Source organism: Artemia sp. Qi Xiang Cuo, chromosome 14 (genome assembly GCF_049724085.1).
Source record: "Artemia sp. Qi Xiang Cuo chromosome 14, ASM4972408v1, whole genome shotgun sequence".
In the NCBI taxonomy this organism is placed as follows: Eukaryota; Metazoa; Arthropoda; class Branchiopoda; order Anostraca; family Artemiidae; genus Artemia; species Artemia sp. Qi Xiang Cuo.
In genome coordinates this window covers 30,968,439-30,986,888 of record NC_142807.1, presented here as the reverse complement: position 1 = coordinate 30,986,888, position 18,450 = coordinate 30,968,439, and the positions used below count along the sequence as shown (strand labels likewise).

Here is an 18,450-nt window from a genome sequence, read left to right as displayed (position 1 = left end):
AAAAGAAAATCATATTATAAATCCTTTCGTTTTTTTAAAGACTTTATAGTTTGGCCTGCTATTTGTATGCTGGAGAAAATTTTTCAGCAATTTTTAACAACATACACGCTTTTAAAAATCTGGACACAAATAGTAGTGTTTAATTTAGTTTCATACCTCCTCTAGATGACCTGAAATGGAAAACTTGATACAATTCGCAAAAAAAAAAATCTGTTTACTTTCTTTAATAGCTTGGATATACTTACCCTATTTTGATTTGGTTAAATTTTAAGAGTAGAAGTAGCCCCAAAAGTTTGAACATAATTCCCTCAGTTGTTTTTGGGGTACTGCTGAGATGCCTTATTGGGAATTAGCATTAACACAGTGAATTTTGATTTAATTTTATGGCAACATTTAGTTTTCATACATAATGGGAAGATGAGAGGGTGGGCGTGGGAGGGGGATTAATTGCCATCCACTCACTTTCGACTATTAAAAAGACAAATGAAGCTAAGAGAGGAAAGAAAATAACAAAATGAAAAATCAAATAAAAAAAGGTGAAAAAACGGGGATTTTTTTCAGCCAGTGGTGAAACATGAAGAAAAAGAAATAAGCAAATATTTTGACAAGGACCTCCGGCAAGTCGGCCTCAGTGCTAAACAAAAAAAAAGAGAGAAAAGAAAAAGAAACCGACGAAAATCGAACCTTTCGAAGTTTACCTCACAACGCCAGAACAAAAACTAAATAAGAACCAGGTTGGAATCAATGAAAAAGAAATCTACCAAGATGATTGAGTAATAATCCTTTGTTTTGCTACAGTCTTAGCTGGCCTACAACCTCGTTCATCATTTGATGTGCAAATAGGTTCTCTCAAGTCATACTGGGCAAAAGTGTTGATTGAGTCCTTCAAAATCAAACTGTCATAAATTGGGCTGAATGAAATATCTCCAGTATCTCTATTTATTGCTAAATTTCGGTTTATGTATTTTTTTAATCTCAATTACCTCTTTAAAAGTTTTTGGTAGGCCATTTACAGTAGATATTAAGGTTGCCTCGTCAAAAGGAACCAGGTGGGTCGAATTTTCGAAAATATGCATGGCCAATACCGAATCAAGTTGTCATTGTTATTTTTCAATCTCAGGGACTTATCTATTGAAATTTTGTGTTCATGCAAACGTTCACCTAGTTGTTGATGGGTCCTACCAATGTAAAATTTCCCACATGAACACGGGATTCTATAGACACCACTACCCAGTACAGGGTCAGTTTTACCCTTCCCTGAGTTGATAAAATGTTCAACTTTTTGTTCAGTTTTGAAAGAAACAGAGAGAATCTGTTTTTTTTTTAATTTTTCCAAGTTTGTCGCCAAGTTTCGGGATGTATGGTTAAGTGGTGAAATTTTTTTTTTCAATTGCCGGAGTAACTGAATCAAGGGGGACGGGCTCTCTATTTTCTTGTCTTATCTTTTTTAATCGTCTATCTATGATGTTTTCAATAAATTTTATTAGGTAACCATTGCAGAAACGAATATCTTTGAAATCGTTTAATTCAGAGTTTATATGATTACGAGGACAGATTTTAAAACTCCGTCGACTAAAGAGACTATTACCCCTCTTTTCACAGAAGGAGGGTGATGTGAAAAGAAATGTAGATATCGATTATTATGGGTCGGATTTCTGTACATGGAAAATTCAAGGCTAGGAGCAGTTTTTATAATCAAAACATCCAAGAAAGGCAGCTTGCCTGAATCTTCGAGTTCCATTGTGAGCTGGAGATTCGAATCAAAAGAGTTCAAATGTGCCAAAAAACCTCTTAGAAAGTCCTGTCCATGTTCCCAAACAGAAAGAATATCATCAACGACTGGAAACCAGATAGAGTGTTTTAAGTGGAAAGTATTCAAAGTAACCCTTTCTATGAAATCCATGTAAAAATTTGCCAAAAAAGGACACAAAACAGTGCCCATGCATAGGCCCATGGTTTGAAGTAAAAAAAAATTTCGGAACTTAAAATACGAGGAATACTTGTTGCAAAGACGAACAGGGGTGATTATTGTATCAATTTCCAAAGTTTTGTAATCCGACCAAGCTGAATTTTCCTCTAAATTTCTTTTTAAGGCCTGTTCACAATTATGGACATCGCATGAAATATACAAAGAAACTGCAACAAAACTAGATAAGATAGTTTTTTCTGTTTTACTTTGATTTTTTAACTTTTCAACAACATCTATGGAGTTTTTATATAGGATTTCTGTGTGCTTAAAAGAGGCTTAAAAATGGTGGCCAAGGAACTTCCTATACCCGTAGCTGGAAAACTAAAACATGCTACAATAGGACGTAACGGAATATCTTTTTTATGGATTTTAGGCAGACCATTAAACTTTGGGGCTGAACAACCTTTGGGGTAAAATTTTTTGTACATTTGAGGGGTAATTAATCTACTGTCTTTTAAAATTCCTAGTTTTTTTCTCAACTTTTGTGTGTATTTGTCCGTGGGATCAATTTTTATTTCCTTGTAAGTATTTTATCCATTAAAAGGGTGTTAATTTTATTTCATAATCTGCAGAATTCACAATTACAACTGTGTTTCCCTTGTCCGCTCTCGTAATCACTGTGTTTTTGTCTTTTCTCAAGTTTTTGAGGATTTTGATTTCTTCCTTTGTTTGAGTTGAAAGCAACAAAGATGGCCTTTAATCAAGAATACTCTTTATAATTTCACCTCTGAGTAGGTCTGGATTTCCGACTTCACCATGAGAGCTAAAATAGCAGACTCCACGCCCGTAATAATTCCTGATGTATTTACGTGTGTTTGAGCCCCTGCAAATTTTGGTCCTTTTGAAAGAATACTTAGCTCCTTGGATGTAAAAACCTTACAGGATAGATTTTACAAAGGAGGGCCAGGACAAAATCTAGGAAGGAAAATCCGTGTCTGTTGAAACTGTTGAAATTCCAATTTTGAGAATTTTTCCGATAAACGAGTTTTTGCTAAATGGAATATGAGTCGGAAAGACCTATGTGAGATTTTTAAAATTTGGTGAAAATCTTCAGGGGACAAAATCTGATATAATAAAGATTTGAAATTTAATATTTTATTACTAAGGACGTATCTTTTGGATCTATGGTGTTTTAAAATGTATCTTAAAATTTTTAAACCCATTGTCTGGACAAACAGGCCTTCAGATTGTGTGCCCAAATATAGGTTGAAACGTAAAGAAGGTCGAAGAATTCGATGTATTTTGCAAGTTTCTAAAAAATTGAACTGACAAATAAGATTTGCATGTTTTTTAACACAATTTAAAAAATATAAAACAATATTGGTCCAATGCTCCCCATAAGCTTTAGTCCCCGTAAGGTTTTAGAATGTATTTACTATTATAAAGGGCACCAGCCCTTTCCATTTTCAATCGAATGAGCCCTCTTCGAAGTTCCTACGACAACTCCTTCGATACGAAATGACCTGGTTTAAAAAACAAGAACAAAAAAAATAATACATTATACCCAAATCGATCTTTACTATAAAAATGTCAAGCCTTCCAATCACTTTCGACTAGTAAAAAGGACACTGGGCCTTTCGATTTCCAATCGAATGAGCCCTTCTTGAAACGACAACGCTATCTATAAACACCTTATATGCCCCCAGGGCATAAATTACAACCCTTACTCTAATGGTTGTTAGGGTGGTTGTCATCCTCTAAGACCTAATTTCCAGAACTATCAACTACGTTAAACAAAATGGCAATCTTAAAATTTTGGTTGGATGTGTTTGGAGAAATGGTGGGTGTGAGAGGGGCGTTAGTCGCTCTCCAATCACTTTCAACTATAAAAAGTGGCACTAGCCCTTTCAATTTCCAATCAAATGAGCCCTTTTGAAGTTTCTATGACAACACTTTCAATAAGAACCTTATATGCCCCCAGGGCATAACTTACAACCCTTGCCCTGAGGGCTTGGGGGAGGGGGTTGTTATTCTTAAAGACCTAATTTCCAGAAAGTTTTATTACGTTGAACTAAATGGTTATCTAAAAATTTTTATTTGATGTGTCTGGAGGAATGTTGGGCGTGAGAAAGGGGTTAGTTACGTTCCAATCACTTTCGACTATTAAAAAGGGCACTGGCCCTCTCAATTTCCAATTCAATGAGCCCCTTTTGAAGTTTTACGCCTAACTATAAAAACCTTATATTCCCCCAGGGTATAACTTACAACCTTTGCCCTGGGGGCTCTGGGGGCTTTATCATCCTTAAGTACATAATTTCCAGAACTTTCATGTACGTTAAACAAAATTACTATCTCTAAACTTTGATTGAATGTATTTGGTGACATGCTGGGCATGAGAGGCGGTTAAATACTCTCCACTCACTTTCGACTATTAAAAAGGGCAATTTCACTTTTCAATCAAATGAGCCCTTTTTGAAATTTCTACAATAACTTTCAATGTAAACCTTAAATACCCCCAGGGCATAACTTACAACCCTTGCACTGAGGGCTCTGAGGTAGTTATCATCCTAAAAGACCTAATTTCCAAAACTTTCAACTACGTTGAACCAAATGGATATCTCAAAATTTTGATTAGATGTGTTTTAAATGGTGGGCTTGAGAGGGGTTTTAGTCGCTCTCCAATCACTTTCAACTATTAAAAAAGGCACTAGCCCTGAGGAGGGGTTGTTATCCCTAAGGGCCTAATTTCAAAAACTTTCAACTATGTTGAATAAAATGGCTATCTAAAAAGTTTAATGAGATGTGTTTGGGGAAAAGAAGGCGTGAGAGGGGCGTTAGTTGCCCTCAAATCACTTTCGACTATTAAAAAGGGCACTAACCCTTTGAATTTCCAATCAAATGAGCCCATTTTCAAGCTTCTACGACAAAGATTTCAATAAAAACATTATATGCACCCAGGGCATAACTTATAACCCTTGCCCTGAAGACTTTGGGGGGAGTGTCCTGCTCAAAGGTATAATTTCCTGAACTTTAAACTGCGTGGAACAAAATGGCTATATCAAAATTTTGATTGGATGCATTTGGGGAAATGGTGGGCGTGGAAGGGGTGTTATTTGCCTTCCAATCACTTTCGATTATTAAAAAAGGGCACTAGCCATTTCAATTCCCAGTCGAATGAGCTCTTTTTGAAGTTTCTACGACAACATGTTCTATAAAAACCTTATATGCCCCCAGGACATAAGTTCCAACCCTTACCCTGAGGGCTGTGGGGGAGTGTCCTCCTCAAAAACATAATTTCTATTGGAAATCAAATACTACTACTACTACTAGTACTAACAACTCACCGCAGCACCAAGCCACCTGAGGCCAACACAGCTATGCACGCTCCTCCTCCACCCCAATCTATTCAAAGCCTCCCTTTTTAAACCCGCCCACGAAGTTCCCATTTCCTTTAAATCTTTCTTTATCACGTCCTCTCACCCCAGACGGGGACGACCTGCTTTTCGTTTAGCCGTAGATGGTTGGCCGAAAAGAACAATCTTCGGCAGTCTGTCATCCTTCGTCCGCACAACGTCCCCAAGCCACCTCAACCTTTCTTTTATTATAGCCCTAGAGAACTGTATTGAACCACATTTTTGTACAGTCTATTGTTTGAAATAAAGTCAGTCAGCCGGGAACCCAGAACGATCCTTAAGCAATTTCTCTGGAAGACATCTAGTAAATCTTCATCCACTTTTCGGAGCGCCCATGCTTCCGAGACATATTTAATCACTGTCATCACCGTAGCTTCTAATATTCTAATCTTGGTTTGCAGATTTATCTTCCTATTCTTCGAGACTGTTTTTAACTGTGAAAAAACACCCTGAGCCTTGGCTATTCTATTTTTAACATCTTCACTGCTCCCACCATCTCTACTAATAATACTACCAAGGTAAGTGAAGCTGCCCACCTGATCAATGTTTTCATTACCCATCGTCACCTTTCCATCTTCGCTTATTCCTAGCCTTAGTGACTTAGTCTTCCTAACATTAATTTTCAAACCGATTCTAGCACCCTGAACTCGCAAAATCTCTAAAACTTCATTCATTTTGCTTATACTTTCATCTAGGATGCTTAAATCATCAGCATAATCCAACTCTATGAGACTTTTTACTCCCCATTTGATTCCGTGGTCTCCCATTGCCTTTCCTGTGCTCCTTAAAACAAAGTCCATCAAAATAATCCATATAAAGGGGGATAGAAAACAACCCTGCTTAACTCCCGATTTAATATGAAACCAGCTACTAACCTCATTTCCTACCTTAACCGCAGCAGTATTATTCTCGTACATAGCACTAATCACTTTAATATATTTGTCTGGTATCAAACAGTTCGTGGTAACGAACTGTAAGTAAGGAGCGACCCGGCTCAATGGTAACCGGAACTCTAGAAAACGGTATTTTGATACAAATAGATACACCAAAAGAATCAGATTTTAATGCTGATTTCAAGTTTCATCAAGTTTAGTCCTACCTATCAAAAGTTACGCGCCTGAAAAAATTTGGCTGATTTTCGAAAAAAGGGGAAAAGATCGCTTTAAAGTTATAGAACCGTAATAAAAATCACACCATCATATTCCGCGGACTAGAAAACCTTGATGTAGAGGTTTCAAGCTCCTATCTGGAAAAACGTGGAATTTTGTATTTTTTGCCAGAAGGAAGATCACGGATCCGTGTGTAGTTATTTTTTTTTTTCAGGGGTGATCTTATCGACCCAGTGGTCCTAGAATATCGTGGGGGGGCTCATTGGAATGGAAATTAAAAGTTCTAGTGCCCTTTTTAAGTTACCAAAAAAACGGAGGGCAACTAGGCCCCCTCCCACGCTCATTTTTTTCCAAAGTCACCCGATCAAAATTTTGAGATAGCCATTTTGTTCAGCCTGTTCGAAAATATTATAAGTATGTCTTTTAGGATGACTTAATACCCCAAAGCTCCCGGAGGGAGGGCTGAAAGTTATTAACTTTACCCAATGTTAACATATACTATTGGTTATTGGGAAGTATACAGACGTTTTCAGGGGAGAATTTTCCTGGTATTGAGGGGGGGGGGGATGGGTCGGGGGTTTTGTGGGAGGATATTTCCATTAAGGAAGTTTTCATGGGGGAAGGGAAATTGCTATGAAGGGGACGCCAGACTTCCCAGCATTATTTAAAAAAAGATCAGAAATTAAATATAAAAAAACAAGTTTTTCAACTGCAACAGCAGCAACATCAAAACTTTAAATGAACAGAAAATATTACATATATGATTGGGTTCACCCCCTAGTCAATACCTCATTCTTTAAGCCAGAGATTTTTTAGTACTTTCATAAGAGCTATTTATTCTAATGAACGGCCTTTGTGATTAAGTGGTCATGTATAAAGAATTTGAACAAAATTTGAGATTTCGCTTGAAGAGCAAGGTATTAACTAGGGCGCGAACCCTCTAGCATACGTATTAAAAATATGTGAATATAGAAGTTCGATACGTAAGTTAATTCGTAAGTTAAGTATATTTATTACTAATAAAAACGTTCGTAAATAAGATTAAACAACTTTTGAGAAAGCCATTTAACTAACCAAATAAAAGTAAATTAATATGCAAATTTTGTTTTCATTATTCATGTACGGTGAGCCAAGATCAAAACCTTCATTTTTTTAAAAACGTTCAAAAATTAAATAAAAAAACAAGTTTTTTTAACTGAAAGTAAGGAGCAACATTAAAACTTAAAACGGATAGATATTATTCCGTATATGAAAGAGGCTGTCCCCTCCTCAACGCCTCGCTCTTTATGCTAAAGTTTGACTTTCTCACAACTCTATTTTTTTTAAACAATGAAAAACTTTAGCGTAAAGAGCGATGCGTTGAGGTGGGGACAGCCTCTTTCATATACGGAATAATTTCTGTTCGTTCTAAGTTTTAATGTTGCTCCTTACTTTCAGTTAAAAAAACTTGTTTTTTTTATTTAATACCATACAAGGATAAAACCTTTACCAAAGCTCTTCTATCAACAGAATCGAACGCTTGCTCATTATTTATGAAATTGAGGACCAAAGGTGTTTGAAAACTGTGGCACTTTTCAATTATTAACGTATGAGTGAAAATTTGGTCAACACATCTTCTACCTTTTCCAAAACCGCACTGCTCTTCTCTTAAAACTTTGTCTATGGCATCTCTCAGTCTAAAAAGTATCTTATTACTAAGTAATTTGCTACCTACAGAGACTAGACTAATGCCTCGATAATTACCACACTCACTTTTATCACCTTTCTTATAAAATGGCTTAATTAAGGTTTTCCTAAAATCGTTAGGTACTTCCCCTTTTTCAAAAATCATATTCATAATCTTCAATAACTTATTTCTAACCTCAGAGCCACCATATTTAAGAAACTCAATTACCACCCTATCAGCAGCTGGAGCCTTATTATTCTTTATAGTACTGTTGCTAATTCCTCCTCACAAAACAAATCTTCCTTCACATCCAAGGTATCCCAAACTTTTTCATTTTCCTCTATATTTTTTCCTGCAACTCTATCTCGGTTAAGCAAGTTCTCAAAATGTTCGGCCCATCTCTCTTTAGTTTTTTCCTTATCGCTAATTGCGACCCCATTCCTATCTTTAACTGGGACAAGTCCGGATTGACTACTCCCTCTCAATTTGTTAACGTTCCAGTACAATATTTTACTATTATGCCGTCTAGGTGCATCTTCCAGATCCTCATTAATTTTATCCCTGACCTCTACTTCAAGTCTCCTTAGTTCATATTTTGATGCTTTCTCCACTTTATTTACATTTCTTTTGTTTTCACATGATTTATCTCTCAGATAATTTTTGTACAAGTCCTTTCTCCTATCTATTAAACATAAAGCTTTTCCACTAATATTCTGCTGAACAAAATGGCTATCGAAAAATGTTGATTGGATGTGTCTGGATAAATGGTGGACGTGAGATGCAGATTAGTTGCCCTCCAATCATTTTCGACTATTAAAAATGGCACTAGCCCTTTGAATTTCCAATTCCAATGAGCCCTTTTTCAAGTTTCTACGACAAAGATTTCAATAAAAACCTTATATGCCCCCAGGGCATAACTTATAACCCTTGCCCTAAAGACTTTGGGGGGGAGTGTCCTGCTCAGAGGTATAATTTCCTGAACTTTGAACTGCGTGGAACAAAATGGCTATCTCATAATTTTTATTGAATATGTTTGGGGAAATGGTGGGCGTGGAAGGGGTGTTAGTTGCCTTCCAATCACTTTCGACTATTAAAAAGGGCACTAGCTATTTCAATTTCCAATCTAATGAGCCCTTGTTTCTACGACAACACTTTCTATAAAACCTTATATTTCCCCATGGTATAACTTAAAACCCTTGCCCTGAGGGTTGTGGGGGGTTTGTCATCCTCAAAGACCTAATTTCCAGAACTTCCAACTACTTTGAAAAAAATGGCTATCTCATAATTTTGATTGTATGTGTTTGGGGTAATGGTGGGCGTGGAAGGGGTAATAGTTGCCTTTCAATCACTTTCGACTATTAAAAAGGGCACTAGCTATTTCAATTTCCAATGGAATGAGCCCTTCTTGAAGTTTCTACGACAACACTTTCTATAAAGCCTTATATGGCCCCATGGCAAAACTTAAAACCCTTGCCCTGAAGGTTGTGGGGGGGGGGGTTGTCATCCTCAAAGACCTAATTTCCAGAACTTCCAACTACGTTGAACGAAATGGCTATCTCAAAATTTTGATTGGATGGGTTTGGGGGAATTATAGGCGTGGAGGGGGCGCTAATAGCCGTCCAATCACTTTTGACTATTAAAAAGGGCACTAGCTGTTCCAATTTTTAATCGAATGAGCCCTTTCCCAAGTTTCTACGACAACTCCTTCGATACAAAGTAGCATGGTATGGAAAAAAAAATAATACATTGTGCCAACATCGTTCTTTACTTAGGCAGCTCTATTGCGTTGCCTATGATAGGATAATTTCTGTTTTTAGTGAGTTTTAACTTTGCTCGTTTTTTAATAACAATTTTTGTTAATTGCCACCACGGTCAGTTAGTAAAGTGCTACAATTTTCCAAATGTGCCTGCTACACTGCGATTTTCGGTACTATAGTAAAAAAATTGACTCTCATAGTGCTAAAACAGTGCTAAAATAGCACTTGCGTGCTATTTCAGCACTATTTTAGCAACCGTAAACACGTGCTACAGTGCTAGACTCAATGAAACAATGCTAAAATAGCACTTTCGTGCTAAAGATGGCAATTCTGACTGCAAATACAGCGATCTCGTTACATCAAAGCTATAACAAATCTCTATTTTCTGGCCCGCTCGGAAGTTATAGTACATAATTCATTGATATGTACTGACATGTAACATGCAACGTGCAGGTCATTTTTTAACGTGTAACTCAAAATATATTGGGGAAGTTCTTGCTGACTAATTTTAGAAATATAGTTGAAAATATGTCAAATGGTTGAGAATAAATCCGCCCCCACCCTTCTAAAAGAGAAAGAAAATAACAATCTAAAGGTTGAAGAATCCTAGAAGGAATTTTTGTTTGAGCCACTAAAATCTTGTTTGTGTTGTTCAACCTGCCAAACCTGTCTCAGTCGATGAATTTATATTTAAAGTTGGCTATTGTTGTCTATCTCAAGAAATATGGTTTATGTTTAGATGAAGTATAATAAAAATAATTAGGTAAGTTCGCTTAGTTGACAACACAGCTTTTATATTAAATTACGAACTAGTTCTAGTTGAAGGGCTTTTGCTATCTGAGAAAGTGGCTGAGTTAGGTGAATACAACTTTGAGGAATGTATCCAGGGCCTAAAGGCCCATTCAAAATGAGATTCTGCTTATGCAAGCAATGGGAAAATTTCACAGCTTATAACCCTTTTCCCAGCGGCAGTTGGGTGTCATGTCATTTCCCAAAGACCTCTCATATCATTCCCAAAGATTATTTGACCTTTCAACTATATATATATATATATATATATATATATATATATATATATATATATATATATATATATATATATATATATATATATATATATATATATATATATATATATATATATATATATATATATCAAATGAACCTGTTTCTTACAGTCTCCCAAACACGCAAAGCTTATTAGGTTTATTGGTAAAATCAAAGTTTATAACGCTGAGACTATCTGCCTAATTTGAAAAAAGGGAGTAATCTTAATCGAAATTACAGTATCAAATTTGACGTGAACCTATCCTACAACCTCGTTTCAGAGGTTACAAACTTGTATATGTGATATTGCGAAGTTTGGTATTATTCTGAAAAGAAAAGTCCCAGGATTTTTTTTTTTTTTTTTTTTTTAAGCGGCGATTCTATGAAACTTGGCTTCACATAATATCGGAGAAAGGCTCATTAAAAATGAAACCGAAAGTTCTTGTGCCCACTGAACGTGGCAAAAGAGATCAAGTCACTGCAAAGTTGCGCTTTCCGCCATTGTGGGCAGCAAAACTATTATTTTGGCCCGAGCTTGGCCAATATTTAATTGATTTAAAATTCTGAGAAACCATAGATCAATTTCAAACTATAAGAACAATACCTACTCTGCTTCATAGTCTCAGAGACCGTGATACCAGCTGGTGGCATGCTCTTTCCAAGGAAACATGCCGTCCGTACAAAGCAAACTTTTAATACGGGTGTGTTTTTAAGGTTTTACTGAACCTATCTATTTGTGTAGATTAATCAATCGTGATATATTAGAAACGAAGGTCAGTGGGTTATTTTGTTGGTAGGAGCGGGTGCCTGAAGGCCCGGAATGTACATATTTCGACAATGTTGTTAAATCTATTGCTACCCCTCAAAAAAAGCTTAAAATTCTATCTGAAGGTTAATGGAGGGTAAGGAAATTTAGGCATAAGAGAATGCTTTTTAGGCTCGTTTTAGGCTTCAAGTAGACTTCTCCACCCACACAAAGATCTACCGGCCGCCCTCCGTAATAGCTGATGTCAAGTTATGCGTCACTGTATTTAGTCTTATTAAGCCTCAAATGAATCAACTTAATTAAGTGAAACTTTAAAAATAAATGCATATTTCTTCATGAAGTTCAGCATATTTTTGTTCTTATTAATAATCCATGCTTCATAGCTAGCTTGAACCAATTGACTTTTCTTTAATATGCTTGCATAACCTAGATAAAATGAAATATTTAAAAACAGTATGGTTTTGTTTTCTACTATAAATGATTATATTTGAGTTCCCGTAAGTTAAACATTTTTATTTGTTTACCTATATGTGAGTCAACAATGTTTAAATTTATTTGACCAAATGTTATGGTGCAAGAAAAACATTTTATCACCAATTAATACTTCAATTAAAACCTTAAGATAAGGCGTAAACTATTTTTATGGTTGATCAGTTAACAAAGTAAAATCAATCTGCCAACAGTTACCTTTGAGACTTGGTGCCAAGACGTATGATTTTTGATTATTGTCTCTTTGGATTATCTTGATTTAAAAGGTAATACTTCGTAGGAAGTTTCTCTCTCGAGAGAAACTTTCCTGGAACAGTTTAATACTTAACTGATGATTTTAAAATTGGAAAATTTAGAAAATGGATGGAATAAATTTAAGAAAATGGTTTGTGAAGTCGCTGATGGTGTCTTAGGGAAGAAAGTTCGCAATGCAGCTAGGAATATTAGTGAAAATTCATTATTTTTAATAGACAGGAGGAGGAGTTTGTACAAGAATTATCAAGTTTAGGGCCTATACAAGATTGATGGACATTATCTGTTGATACCTACGGCAAGACCGATCACGGGGGTTGGTTGATTTTCTTTGTAGTAAGGGATGGGGGGGGGGGGGTCTGAATTCTTGCTTTTAGGGCCACCATCACTGGGATAAAAGTACAAAAGTGGAGGAATTACATAAGAAATTTAGAATAAAAGTGGAGAAGAGCAGCTCTTACTATTTGGAGCTCTATCGTGCTTTTAGATAAATCTAGAACTCGCTGTAGTACAGGCTTCTATACGTTATCAGGTATGGTTCTAAATATCAAATGAGAACCCATTTCATAGATTCTACCGCAATCCTTTCTCTACTCATACAGCGGATAAGATTGTAGAAGACTGTTATTGACTTACTTAAGCTTTAAAAAGAAAATCCCAAAATTACGACTAAACCCCAAGTCAAAATTAATCTTATAGAACTTGTCAAGCCTTAAAAGTAAGGAAGGAGTGGAAGAAATAGCTTGAGAAATCTTTCCCGTTCAAAATTTGAATGAAGTTCCCTTTCCAAAACAGAAATTTTCGTTCTTACGCAAGCTTTTAAGGTTCGTAAAAAATCTGTATCCTGAAGAGAAGAGAGATATTGGGAGGATAGGAACTTGAGAACACCTTTAAGAGCTCTGGTTTCAGAGAGGTAGATCAAACTCAATATCATTTTGGAGTTTCGAATACGTATATACATTGGAAAATCAACCTAATCAATCAGGTGTTTGATACTAAAACGTCCAAATTTCCCTTAGGATGTGAAAGTTAAAAAAATGTTGTTAAAAAAACCGTATGCACAACAGAATTCTGATAGAATTTTGATTGGCAGTAAACAGTAGGCCTACTGCTAGCAGTGTTTTCGCATACATAGTGAAGCAGGAGATTTTAATTAAACTGAAAGCTGCTTCCCAATGCTATTATAGGGTTCACCAGCTTAATATTTCTGAGGCTTTGAGGCTTAACCACATAGAATGTGTTAGCAGAATTTGAAAGTTAGTAAAATAATATCAAATTCGAAGCATTAGGAATCTCAATTTTATCAAGGAAATTGATCATGTGTCAACAATACACCCATCTCGTGGACTAACGCACATTCTGTGTTTAAGGATATTTGGGTTAATTCCACCGTTGAATAACCATGGAATTTCCACGGCAATAATGTGAAACGAGGGCAAAATCTACTTTAAGCTCAGATCTTAGGGTCTTAGAAATGCACTGTTAGTTGTCAGGTTTTAGAAATTTCCCAAGCCGTTCTATAGATATTGCATATACGCTATTTTGATGACGTGTATAATCACAGATCTTTGGATCTACCTCTCTACCCTCTCCTAGGTCAAAATGTGAGGTAAAGTTGACCTGCCAACACTCCCTGAAAGTTTCAACTTGATGATCCATGCTATTCTCAAGACATTGAAGATACTTTGAAATCTGGGTGAAAGTAGCTTCTTTTCATTTACCGAGGATTGTGTGGGTAACTCTTGGGAAAGTGGAATCTTGGTTTAGCAAAGCTCTAAGAGCTCAATGCTGATCCAACAACCAAGATCAGATCAGACGCTGCCATCTTTTCTTCTAAAATTTCTTTTAAGCTTAACTGGTAATTTATAGAATTTACAGACATTGTCTTGTAACTCTGGGGCTGATGTTGACCCCAGAAACTTACCTATTCAACTTTTCGACATTTCTGAACTAAGTAGTTTTCTCAAAATTTCGATTTAATACCTTAGAGATTATGGGGGAGGAGAAAAGGGCACAGCATGGAGGATGGGTACCCTCAAAGCATTTTTGGTCCTTAAAAGAGACACTATGAATTTTTGTTTCCGATCGAATGGCCCCCTTAGCATCTATGACCCAACGAAGGGGTCAGGGAAAATTGTTTGCCCTTTGATTGACCCCATTTTAGGGGAGACCGTTGCAGGGCTCTAAAGAATCCGGCCAATACATACATTAGGTCAGTGACACACTTTTTTAAGGGCCATTTTTAGAAAATGTTTATGCAAATAACTGGCTATGCTCGGCGTTACAAGAAAATTTGAATGCTATTTTGAAGTACATTAAAGGTAATGGATAGGGGTCCACTTTGAAAAACATTCGAATAATTGCTAATATTCAGTTACGATTTTAAATGAAAATATTTTGTATCTTTTTAAGTTTTTTTTTCTTTTTCTGATAGGTATTTTAATTGGCTTTATGATGTCGTATGATTGCTCCTCCTTTATTTCTCTGTAAAGAGCCAATAGGTGATTGCTTTAATCGCATATTGAGTTTTTGACGTACAAGAATTTCAGATACTATATATTTACCACAGTTTTAACACACAACGTTTTCTGCGTCAAAAGGAAAATAATTTTCCACGTAGGCCTACGCCTTCTATGTTTTTATGTATGGTAATTTCCCAGGGATAAAAACATACCTAAATTTTTAGATTAATCTATTCTTTCAAAATATTAAAAACTAAATAAACTCATTTTGTAGAACGATTGCAAGTGGGTAAGGTGGGGGGGGGGGGTCCTACTGTGCAGAATAGGTAATTCTACAGAAGTATCCTTGATTACCAGAGGTAAAATATGAGTTTAACCTTAACAGGGACATTATGCCGCAAAAATAATACACAATAAGCCCCTAGAGCCGGGTTTACAATCGACGTAACGTAGCGTGATGGAATGTGAAGGGAAGTTAAAACTAAATGAATACTTTACTATTTGTGTATATTTCTCTTCACTCATAATTCTGCTCAAAGCACATTTACCATCTTAAACAACAAATGAATAGGTGTGTTGCTATAGTTGCAATATTCAGTGCGCATTCATTACGGATCCATCGAGGAGGGCCCATCATAGGCCAAGCACCTACTTGGGGTGTTTACAACACAAATTATTCCGGAATGAGTAACACCTGCACTACCCTCTTTTCGAAACACAAGAATAACTACAGAAAAAGGAAAATGTGAACAAAGTGATAATATTTGAAAGATTATGGCCACTAACGACTATCCTTTCATCTCATATTTTCCAAGAATTATTCCGTATACGAGGGGGCTGCCTACTTCTCTATACCCCACTCTTTACGGTAAAGTTCGATTTCTGTTCCAATTCTTTAAAAATGATTTCTGACACGCAAGGGCAATTTAATTAGAATCAGAACTTTTTTTAAAAGTAGAGGAATATTGAGGAAGGGGCAGTCCCCCTCATATACGGAATAGATTATGCTCATTTTAGGTTTTAATGTTGCTCCTTACTTTCAATAGAAAAAATTAGTTTTTTTTACCATTATAAAGCCACAGATCTTTTTTTGGCTGTTACAGAGAGCGACGATTCAATTGAATGCTCAGTGTATGATAATTGCGCTAATATATTGCAAATTTAAACAAATGAGTTTCGGTTCTATGCGTTTGTCCCCCCTTTCTATTAACCCCTCCACCCCCCCCAAAAAAAAAATCCCCCCCGCTGGAAAATGCCCCCCGGGAAAACACACCCCCAGAAAATACCCCTCGGAAAATACCAGCCCCGGAAAATAACCCCGCGGAAAACAAGCCCCGCGGAAAATACACTCCGCAGAAAATATCCCCCGTAAAATATCCCTCGCTGAAAATACACCCCCCCCCCCCGCCTCACCCGCAGAAAATACCCCCGGAAAATATTCCCCCTGGAAAATACCCCACGCAGAAAATAAACACCCCCCCCCCCCGTGGAAAATAAGGCTTTCCAAATTTGAGAATTTCATTTAAGTTTTATTGTTTATTTTCGTAGGGGGAAGGAATTTTGGAACTTGCTTGTGTATTATGCGCCACACACTCCAGTTTACGCGGTGTAAAATTCGAGAACAAACCAGTTTTTCGTTAGTTATTTTGTTACTTTAGAAAAAAATTTGGGCTATAAATTGACATATTAGGGGGGGGGGGTAAAGTATGACGGATCTGCATGCAAAATGTTTTTGGTACAATTATTCTGCGTATTAGATAGATAGATAGAGAAGTGTATTTTAAAGCCAATAAATACGGCCATGAACCTTGTAACATAACATAAATGAAAGGCACAAATAACGTAAACTTCTACTACTATTAACAACTCACCGCAGCACCAAGCCACCTGAGGCCAACAGAGCTATGCACGTTCCTCCTCCACCCCAATATAAAAAACTACATTAACCTAATAATAGTACTTAATACTTGGAAAAATGGTCATTGAAGAAAAAACACTTAAATGAAACATTACATTTACTGGTACTCTTGCATTATGCGGTCTTTTCTAAAAAGTCAAGTTTGGTTAATGCTAATGAAATAAAATAGGATGAATATATAATAGTTTAGAAACAAATTTGGGCTATATATTTGCACATCAGGGGGGGGGGTGAAAGACATAGAGATACACATTTTTACTTTACCAAAAAAACATTCAACAAACATCAGAAACAACTAGACAACCACATTAAGATTTTTTAAAAATCCTGTTGGTGGCTGTATCTTCTAACCACCCTTTAATCAAAAATAAATAAAAACAATAATAATTATTAATAAATTCTTATTTTTTCAAAAAAAAGAAAGTAAGGAGAAAAAAAAAGTCAAGGAAACAATTTACATTGTCACACTCTAACCATCCTCCCCCCTTCCTCCCTCCCAATCTCCAAAAATTATCCTCCTTTTTCAACAAAAAAAATTCTTTAACTTTTTCTTAAATGAAACTAAGTTATTGGCCGCTCTAATACTATCCGGGAGACCATTCCATACCGAAACACCTTTGTTCCGTAAAGCAAAACTTGACCTTGTTGAATGTCGGATCTCATTGACCAAATGGTCAACATTTCGTGTAGAATATTCATGGTAGAGAGAATTGCAGGAAAATACACTCCAAAAGTACTCAGGAGATAACATATTCAGACACTGATAGACAAACACTGATAACTGATAATCACGCTGCTGCCCAACATTCAGAATGCCAAATTTTATGTAAGATTGGGCACTGCTTTCACAATGGCACATCTCCCCCAAGTACTCTGATCGGTTTATTCTGAACAATTTGTATCCTTTTACAGATGCCGATGAAATTACTGGCCCATACTGAGCCTCCCTACCCAATATAAGGGTCTACAATAGCGCTGAAATGAGCTTGAGCGTTGACAGAGGAAATTTGGGCTTAAGTTTTCTCATTATCTTGAGTTCTATGATAGTTTTAAGTGATACTATCTCACTGTGTTTCTTCCAGCTGAAATTGCAGTCGACGTGAAAACCCAAGTTATAGATGTCCTATACTTGTTGAATTGGCTCAGAGGCAAATGCAACTACCGAATCCAGTGGGGAAATAATCCCAGTTCTGCTAAAAATCATGTAACTGGCTTTTTTTGCATTAACAGCGAGACAACTCACGCTCACAAATACGCGGAGACACTGAAGTGCATGGTTAGCTTTTTCAACAGCTTCTTGAACATACTTTGCAAAAAGAGTTATAGCTGTATCATCAGCAAATGTAGTAACAACACCATCACTTATATAATACCGCAATGTATTTACGTAAACTAGGAACAAGAGAGGTCCCAGAACGGAACCCTGCGGCACACCACAAGTAACAGGCATCAATTCACTGACAATATCTTTGTTCTCAACACTTATAGACCGACCGAAAACATAAGATTCAAACCAACTTAGAGCACTAAATTTAATTCCAAGACTTTTTAACCGCTTCAAAAGTATATTAAAATTAACTGTATCGAACGCCTTCTTCAAATCAATAAATACCATTAAAGGAACTAAATTTCTTTCAAATCCATAATTCAAATTATCTAAAA

At 36.3% G+C, this 18,450-nt stretch overlaps 1 protein-coding gene across 1 annotated transcript in view; it reads left to right on the top strand.

Annotated features, from left to right (window-relative positions):
- The first annotated feature begins 12,333 nt into the window (after positions 1 to 12,333).
- LOC148944361 (chitooligosaccharidolytic beta-N-acetylglucosaminidase-like) overlaps positions 12,334 to 18,450 on the top strand; it is a 178,632-nt gene continuing 172,515 nt past the window's right edge. Inside the window, exon 1 of the mRNA XM_089100337.1 lies at positions 12,334 to 12,422. The gene's annotated coding sequence lies outside the window, so the exon portion shown is untranslated. The remainder of the gene's footprint in view (positions 12,423 to 18,450) is intronic.